This window comes from Ovis aries, chromosome 6 (assembly GCF_016772045.2).
Source record: "Ovis aries strain OAR_USU_Benz2616 breed Rambouillet chromosome 6, ARS-UI_Ramb_v3.0, whole genome shotgun sequence".
In the NCBI taxonomy this organism is placed as follows: domain Eukaryota; kingdom Metazoa; phylum Chordata; class Mammalia; order Artiodactyla; family Bovidae; genus Ovis; species Ovis aries.
The window spans coordinates 28,992,135-29,001,929 of record NC_056059.1 but is presented as its reverse complement, the minus strand read 5'-3'; positions in this window follow the sequence as shown (position 1 = coordinate 29,001,929).

Genomic DNA, 9,795 nt, shown 5'->3' with positions numbered 1-9,795 from the left:
GCATATTTGCAGTAAACCAAACAAACATGTTTTATGTCTAAGACAAAATTGAAGTATATTAAAAAAATCAGTTCAACATGAGAAAGGTATTAAATAGAGAGACCTCAATTTTCTCCACACTTGCCGCTCTGACTCTTCTATAATAAATGATTCCATAATTTATAAATATTTCTATCTCTTATGCATGCTAAGTTGCTACAGTTGCGACCCTATGGACTATAGCCTGCCAGGCTCCTCTGTCCATGGAATTCTCCAGGTAAGAATACTAGAGTGGGTTGCCATGCCCTCTTCCAGGGGATTGTTCCGACCCAGGGATCAAACCCACAACTCTTATGTCTCCTGAATTGGCAGGTCAGTTCTTTACCACTAGCACCATCTGGGAAGCCCTATCTCCTATGGAGACCTATTAAAAACACTATTTCTTTCTTATATTAGACAAGTATTTAACACAAACATGTCATATGAGTCACCTCATTCACTGAAATGTAGTTCATTTTGTGGTTAAAAGTCTTTATAACTTAAGACCAAAGGTTATCTTTTTCAAGAGATTTTTATCAACCCTGGAAAACACATCATTTAATAATAAAGGGGTTGTGAGAGAAAAGATAATTCTTTGAACATGAATGACAGAGACTCTGATTAGTGAAAAATTACTTAAGATAAAAAGGAGAGCCATAGATAATAATAGCTCTTACTTTTGGAGCACTTTAGTATTTACCCAGCACTTTCACACATATCTGACTGTGAAGAAAGCTGAGCACCGAAGAATTGATGCTTTTGAACTGTGGTGTTGGAGAAGACTCTTGAGAGTCCCTTGGACTGCAAGGCGATTCAACCAGTCCATTCTGAAGGAGATCAGCCCTGGGATTTCTTTGGAGGGAATGATGCTAAAGCTGAAACTCCAGTACTTTGGCCACCTCATGCAAAGAGTTGACTCATTGGAAAAGACTCTGATGCTGAGAGGGATTGGGGGCAGGAGGAGAAGGGGACACAGAGGATGAGATGGCTGGATGGCATCACCAACTCAATGAACGCATGTCTGAGTGAACTCTGGGAGTTGGTGATGGACAGGGAGGCCTGGCGTGCTGTATTTCATGGGGTCACAAAGAGTCAGACACGACTGAGTGACTGAACTGAACTGAACTTCACACATATTATCTCATTTAATATTCACAACACAGTTGTATATTAGATCTTATTTGTGTAAGAGCAATGTGATATGCAGAAAGTGAAGTAAATTTATTTGTTTTATTATTGGAACAATGTTTTATTCCACAAAGGATTTAGAGTGACAAGTAAAACAATTTGCTGAAACTAGTAAGTGGCAAAGCTGGGATTTCAAGACATGTTTTATGACTCCAGTTCATGGTATGATGTTGACAAAGTATGTTGAAGTTTTTATTTTGAATAATGCATTGCTTCCAAATAACAAATGATGACTCTTGGTAGCTCAGGTTTTCGGTGCATTTAATTATGAGAAAGTTGATGGTCAAGGGGTACTGGATAGTGCCTAGAAAACATGTACATTCTGATATTGCTGATTTGAACCCATGAGAGAAAAGGAAGCTAGTTTAACAGAGAAGAGGATACAATCATGGCGGGATGATCAATTCCATCTCACTCAGCATGGGCAGTATCAAAATCTTTAAAAGTTCAGATGATTTCCAGGAGTATTATTTTATACACAAGAGTGAAATGGACCAGTGCACCAAGTGTTAGTTTCTTTCCACATCAAAATGTGATTAGTAATACTACCGATTCCCACCATAATAAGTGCCAAATCTATGTAATCATTTCAAATATTTGCCATTGCCTCTCCAGGAGAGCAGACTGTGATCAAATCACAAAGGCTACAAAGTTACTTCCACCTGGAATGAACAGCCTATCAAATAAGTAAAACACTGTAGACCCTTGACCCCAGACACTGTGTGCCTCTTCCCAACTAAATTATCCCAATTCTCCCCAAGAAATAACCAACATTCTGAATTTAAGTGGATCACTTACTGGCTTACTTATATTTTTTACTCCTTTATTTTCTAAATAAGTAGCACTTCTCTGTGAAAACTATTTAAAAGACAGATTTTCTAGAGAGAAATATGAAATATAATGTATTGACTGTTTTATGAAATCATACTTTATAAAATTCACTATACTATATAAAAGAAAATTTTAAAGCTAGAAAAGAACTAGGATTACCTTGATAAAGAAGGTACAGTACAAATTTATTATTTTAATTTTTAATGTTAAAAACAAAACTGTTCAGAAAGAAACTGTTAGTATCTCCCTTTGGGGATACCACTTTAGAATTCACAACTTTACTAAAACATAGATAATTGAATTGAGACTTGCAGCAGATATCATCAAATGTGCTATTCTGCCCTAAGTTCTGATAAAGTTTAAATCTTGACCTCTGCTGATGAAAGTTAGTTACTCTGGACAAGCTAATTTAATGATAAGTGCATATAAATCCAGAAAATACCCTTCAGTTGGCCACTTAAGAAAAAAATATTGCAGAATAATTATTGCCTATACAAAATATAACTGTTTAATTAAAATACTCTTGGCTTTGGAAATTGCTAATACTCCTTAAGCAAATCCATAGGGTGCTTTTTAAAATGAAATGATAATGGTGTATCCCATTTTCTTCAGTTGTTAGCGTATGAATACCAGCCATAAAAATGTTTCTATAGAGTCTGCACTATTTATATCTATATGCCAAGTAACGATAGTAATTGGACTTTTATCAAAATTAGTTTATTTCTCCCCTAATGATAGTAACAGTAATTATACTGGGGAAAAACAAGGTGAAGATGCCCTCTGGATAGGCTAAATGAAACCCAGATACAGAGACTCATCCTTGAACTAACTGAAATTTAAGTACTAAGAATGTTTTTTTCTAGCCAGGGATATGCAGAGCTGTCACGTAGGAAAAAAGAAAAAGAAAAAACCTATAAAAAGTGTTCTTTTTGTATTTGACAGTGTAATGGTACAAAGGATATGCTAATTAGTTGTCCTATATTTCATCTTATGTATTGCAATACACACAACTATACAACTTCCTCAGGAATTCCTGAGGAAGATGAAGCCAAGGACTAATCAATTTTTCTATAACATTGTTAAATTGCTTACCATCCTATACTTTTACCCAGAGTTCTGTGAAATATAGGTCAGAGGTGGTATAAAAGAAGAGTGCTACCAATGTAATCTGAAGTAATAATTCTTTTTTGGTTTTTGGTTCGAACACAATTTTAAATTCTAAGGGAGAGAGAATGATATTGAACTACCAGTTTCAGGTAATTGATTACAAATTTGAAAGCTTAAAAAAAAATATCTATGGTTAAAACTGAAATGTTTTCTTTCTCCTTTCTGATTGGTTTCAGCCAATCAGAAAATCAGTCAATCATTTTGGACATCTTGATGTAAATTACCTCTAAGGGGTTTAAGATAACAAAAGAGCAAAATCTCCAAAAAAGGAGCAAAGTATGAAGGCAGATGCTTGAAAGAAGCACAGAAGAAAGGGCTTTTGAGTAATGGCAGGAGCATTTGGCAGGTAATAAACCACCTGGAAGATCGTATCTCTGCCAAATCTTCTAGCCCTGCCATTTGTTCAGGAAGAGGTCTGCACAGTGAATGGAAGTCAGGATTCCCATAATCGTTATGGGGGTGGAGGTTAGGGGCAGCATAGTTCTTGCTTGTTAAGGGTGTGCACAGTTCCTTTACACACGACTCCTGATTGGCTCCCACGACACTGCAGTCCCCTAGCTTTGCTTCCACTCACTGGTCAATCCTACCCAGATACTACTGGTCTTCCTCTTTTAGTCTTCTCACTGCTACAGTGTCCCAGGCCACAATCTTGGTCCTTCCTCTTTCTCCATCTGCATTCAGTTCCTCTTCCATGAGCTCATTCAATTCCAATATCTTTAAACAGTGTGTGTGTGTGTGTGTGTGTGTGTGTGTGTGTGTGTGTGTGTGTGTGTATGCATATACAGCCCAGTTGCTTCAGTGAAAAAGAATCTGCCTGCAAATACAGGAGCCACGGGAGACTCAGTTTTGATCCCTAGATTGGGGAGATCCACTGGAAGAGGAAATGGCAACCCCACTCCAGTATCCTTGCCTGGAAAATCCCATGGACAGAGGAGTCTGGTGGGCTAGAGTTCATGGGGTCACAAAGAGTAGGGCTTGACTTAGTGACTAAACAACAACATATACATATTTATAAAACTCTCAATTTGTCTTTTTTTTTTTTTTGCCTCTCAACTCTCTCACCTCATATATCCACCAATTTTCCTGCTTCTGTTGCATCTACTCTGATTCAAAGTATATCGTTGTGCTTGTGAGTATGTAGTAGTTTTCTAACAGGTATCTTTGAGTTGACTCTTATAAGCTACCCTCATGGCTCCACTCTTTAAACTCAGCCTGGAAAAACAGAGTGATTTTTCCAAATACATAAATCAGATGAAGTCTCTTCCCCATTCAAAACTCTGCAGTGACCCCCACATTCACTGAATAGAAGCTACATTCCTCATCATGGCTTATGTGATCTGAGCCACCTTACCTTTCTGATCATAGCTCTAAATTCCTCTCCTCTCTCCTTCCGTTACAGCACATCAGCCTCTGAACAGTTCTAGGAATATTCTAGACAAGCTTCTGCCTTCAGGCATCTTCATCCTCAGCCTGGAAATTCCTTCTGTCAGATATCTTTTTGAATTTAGGCTAAATCTTTCATCTCCTTCAGGTTTTCCCCACAGTTAGTCTTCTCAACAACAAAATTTACTTTTATCCCTTGTTCAACATTACAACCACCCCATCAACTCATTTTTACTCATCTCTGATTATGTTTTATCTTTTCCATGGCACTTCTCATCTCCTTATACACAATAGATTTACCCCCTAATGATATTTATGGTTTAACATCTGCTACTCACCACTAGAATCAAAAACAAATATACTTTTTGGGTGATGTCCTGGGATTAGGCCTGCCAATACAGGAGACAGAAGAGACACAAGTTCAATCCCTTTGTCGGGAAGATCCCCTGGAGGAGAGCATGGAAATTGACTCAAGTATTCTTGCCTGGAAAATCCCATGGACAGTGGAGCCTGGCAGGCTACAGTCCATGAGTGTCAAAGAGTTGGACATGACTGAGCAACTGAGCACAGTAGCAGTAATATTTACCCATGGTAGTGATGCATAATATAATGACATCTAAAACTATAACTCCTGAATGGGTCTCTACACAGAATTCCAGATTCACATACTCAATCAGTCAGTTCAGTCAGTTCAGTCGCTCAGTCATGTCCGACTCTGTGCAACCCCATGAATCGCAGCACACCAGGCCTCACCGTCTATCACCAACTCCTGGAGTTCACTCAGACTTGCGTCCATCTAGTCAGCGATGCCACCCAGCCATCTCATCCTCTGTCGTCCCCTTCTCCTCCTGCCCCCAATCCCTCCCAGCATCAGAGTCTTTTCCAGTGAGTCAATTCTTCTCATGAGGTGGCCAAAGTACTGGAGTTTCAGCTTTAGCATCATTCCTTCCAAAGAAATCCCAGGGTTGATCTCCTTCAGAATGGACTGGTTGGATCTCCTTGCAGTCCAAGGGACCCTCAAGAGTCTTCTCCAACACCACAGTTTAAAGCATTAATTCTTCAGTGCTCAGCTTTCTTCACAGTCCAACTCTCACATCCATAAATGACCACAGGAAAAACCATAGCCTTGACTAGAAGGACCTTTGTTGGCAAAGTAATATCTCTGCTTTTCAATATGCTATCTAGGTTGGTCATAATTCACATACTCAGTGGCAATCAAAAGTGATTTCAATTGTCTTCATGAACTGCTATGTTCAGTCAGTAAGTCGTGTCCATCTCTTTGTGACCTCATGGACTATAGCATGCCACGCTCCTCTATCTTCCACTATCTGCCAGAGTTTGCTCTAGTTTATGTCTATTGAGTCAGTGATGGTACCTAATCATCTCATCCTCTGCTGCCTTCTCCTCTTGCCCTCAGTCTGTCTCAGCATCAGTCTTTTCTAGTGAGTCAGCTCTTCACATCAGGTGGCCAAAATATTGGAGCTTCAGCTTCAGCAGCAGTCCTTCCAAGGAATATTCAGGGTTGATTTCCCGGGATTGACTGATTTGATCTCCTTGCAGTCAACGGTTTGTTAAGAGTTGTCTCCAGCACCACAATTTCAAAGCATCAGTTTTTTGGTGCTCAGCATTCTTTATGGATCAGCTGTCACATCCATACATGACTACTAGAAAAACCATAGCTTTGACTATATGAATCTTTGTCCACAAAGTGATGTCTCTGCTTTTTAATATGCTCTCTGGGTTTGTCATGTGTGTGTATGCTAGGCTGTTTCAGTCGTGTCTGACTCTTTGTGATCCAATGGACTGTAGCCTACCAGTCTCCATGTCCAGGGGATTCTCCAGGCAAGAACACTGGAGTGGGTTCCCATGCCCTCCTCCAGGGGACCTTTCTGACCCAGGGATCGAACCCACGTCTCTTATGTCGTCTGCATTGGCAGATGAGTTCTTTACCACTAGCACCACCTGAGAGCTCTCTCTTTTTTAGTCTTAGTGAGAGACACTGTTAAAGAAAGGGACAAATAAACATGAGAAGCACAACACACTACATGCACTTCTTTTGAAGATTCATTTCTGCAAAGATCTGCTTTGTCCTGTGTTAATGAAATTCTATTGACCTTGTTTAATTAAACAACTTTTGAAACATTTGACTGTGGAAAGTTCATTCATAAAACATCTACTAGCATTCTCTATTTATGCTTATGAGGGGCACATTTATAGTTGAAATATTGGTACCCTTAACACTGACTTTCTTATATTCAATTTATACTGTATTATTACCTTGTATTATTACCTTGCTGACAACCTTTTGATTCTGTCAGCATTGTTATCTATATAGAAGTGCTTAAGCCATCATGTTAATTTCTTTAGTGTGCTTCTACTATAAAAATGAGTTTAAATCAAAATATATTTATGAATAAAAATAAACATTGTTATAAACAAAAATTAGCATTGCAATTATTAAAAAAAAAACTTTTTCCAAATAAAACTGAGGCATCGAGGCAAACCATTAAGTATGTCCAAATGGATAATACTTTTTAGCTTGAATTTGTTAACAAATTTTAGCAAATTTGTTAATTCAAGTTAATGTAGTTTAGTCTGACTGAATATTAGAAAAAATGAAAATGTAACATTAACAAACCCAGGAGATATATGATTAAAAAGTATATTGAAAATCTGAGATTTAAAGAAAGGGATTTTTTTTTAATGTTTCAGGAAGATGACAGCTTTTCACTCTATTTAAAGTAACAATGAAAGCCCCCATAATTTAGCCTCACTTTACATATTAGACCACAGCCCCTACCACTCCCCTTCTCTTACCTTGCTCCGATCACAGCAGGCTCCTTGTTGCCCCTCGCACAGGCTGGGCCTGCTCCCACCTTCTGGCCTTGGTATACAGGTTGTGTCCTGTGCCCACAATGCTCTTCTCCAGTGTATCCACAAATCTCCCTCATCTACTCACATCCCCACTCAGATGGCCCCTTCTCACTGTGGCCTTCTCAGGCCGCCACCTTAAAACAGCCCCTGCACTTTCATTCATCTGTTGCTATTTTTCAAACCACTCTCATAAAATCTCTCATATTATATATCTTAGCTGTTTTTGTTTCCTAACACTCTCCACTAAAATATTAGCTGCTGCTGCTAGCAAAGGACAAATACTCTTTTCCGTTTTGTACACCGCTTTATCTTTCTAGACTAGAACAAAACCTGGCATACAGAAGACACTGAATACTTGGTGAATCAAATATTAAAGAAGAACATACATTTAAAAACATTATTCAGATGATTAACTTTTTCATGGTTTTAGCTGCTAACTCCGCTTAGGAGGGGATTTAGTAACATTTCCCCCATCTGTTCAACAGGGAATTTGTCCTAGAACCTCTCTCTCTGTGAGTAGTGCCACTGAGTGCCAATGTCAAAATCAGGAAGGCACGCTGAATCTCTTTCTTTTTGCTCTCCTGTTTCTAATCATGTGTGGGGAACTCAGTATATCATTGTAAATATTTCCCATACTGACCCTTTTCTGCTGCCGCTACCATCAGTGGTCATATTTTATTTAGAATTTTATAATAATTTATTTAATGTCTCCTGTATCCCATTCAACCTATTCCACTCTCATCTCTTGAACATGTGTAACAAATATATTAGGCTGATATACCAAATCATGGCCATTCCTTCATTAAAATTCTTCCATGGTCTTATATTGTCTATAAAAAGAAGGGGAAAAAGTAAACCATTTTCATACCATGTGAAGTCATTCCTCTATATTTCTGTTCTCTAGTCATAGTGATTTTTGTATGGTTTCCAGACCTTTTCCGCTCTGTGTGTTTGCATATGCTGTTCCCTCTGCTTAGAAGATGCTTTCCCTTCTATTTAGCCCCATGCTACTTCCTGACTCACAACTAGTAATTATTCTTTGACGACTGCTTAGAACTCACCAATGATGCACTTTCTCCTCTTACATAACTTTGAAGCACTGTTTGTGCCATTGTAATTTCTGTTTTAAATTCCTCTATTAGGCTGAGAGGCTCTCAAAGACAAGGGACCTATTATACCCTTATTTTTAAATTACTTTTAATTTTATCATCTCTTTCAAAGTTTGGCTCATAATATGGTCATAAGAATTGAATATATGAAGAATATTTTAGTGCAAATGAGACTAAATTCACTTATGTCATATCTGTAAACCCTCTGGTTTATTTTTAAAATGCTATATAGACTTTAGTTCCTCTAGTGTACCTTAGATAATATTCATATATCTATGAAAAGTCTTGCCTTCCCCAAAGCTAATCTTTTGAAAATAAAAGCTTTGAAATACATTTTACAATTAAAAAACTCTCTTTTTCTCCCAAATCATAAAAAAGCACATGAGAAAGAAACTGATAGGTTAAATAATTGGTTCAGAATTATATAGCTTAATTTTCTTCATATACTTTAGTTCATTAATAATATAAAAATGTTTTTGGTATAAGCTTCATTTAGCTGCATTACGTATTTCCGGTTTTTACAAGCATGTATCACAAGCTTTCCCCTCAAATATAGCTTCAGTTAGTCATAGGGCCTTCGCGTCTGTCTTAATGCCACAGCTACGGTTTCAGGGAAATGCAGTGCTTTGTTTTCTGTGCTCTGTTATGAGACCGCAGGGAACTAGAGTTGTACAAAGAAGATCAATTAAGAGACAGATGATTCCTTCTGATATTGTGGGAACATGGTCTCTACATGATTTTTAATTCTGTTTTTTAATCAGTCTTCAGAGAACATTTCATTTAGATTTATGCATTGTGGCAACCATGAAAATGTGCCACTCAGACCTCCTGGTGTGAAGAGTATAATGGACTGTTGGCCCCAGCTGCTGCCCCTCTGGATCCAACATTGTATTTGTTGCCAAGCCCTGCTTCCCATGGCCTGCTCCCAAGCAGTGACTAACCATACTGCAGGAAAGCTGGCTTCTCAAGCAAGAAGCAGGGTTCCTCTAACGGATGACTTTGGCTTGAGGACTCTGTATGGGCCTGACCGAATCTTTCCTGAAACTATTCCGGAGTCTGTGACGTTGGGCTTTCTTTCCTTCCTTCTCTCATTTCACAGGCATCAGACCTGCACTATGGAATGAAGGCTCCCTCTGCCTTCTTCTGTTCAGTTCCTAACACATATTTTGCACATTTAATACCCTGTTGGCAGTCATTTCTTAGCAGACCCGGACAATGCATATCT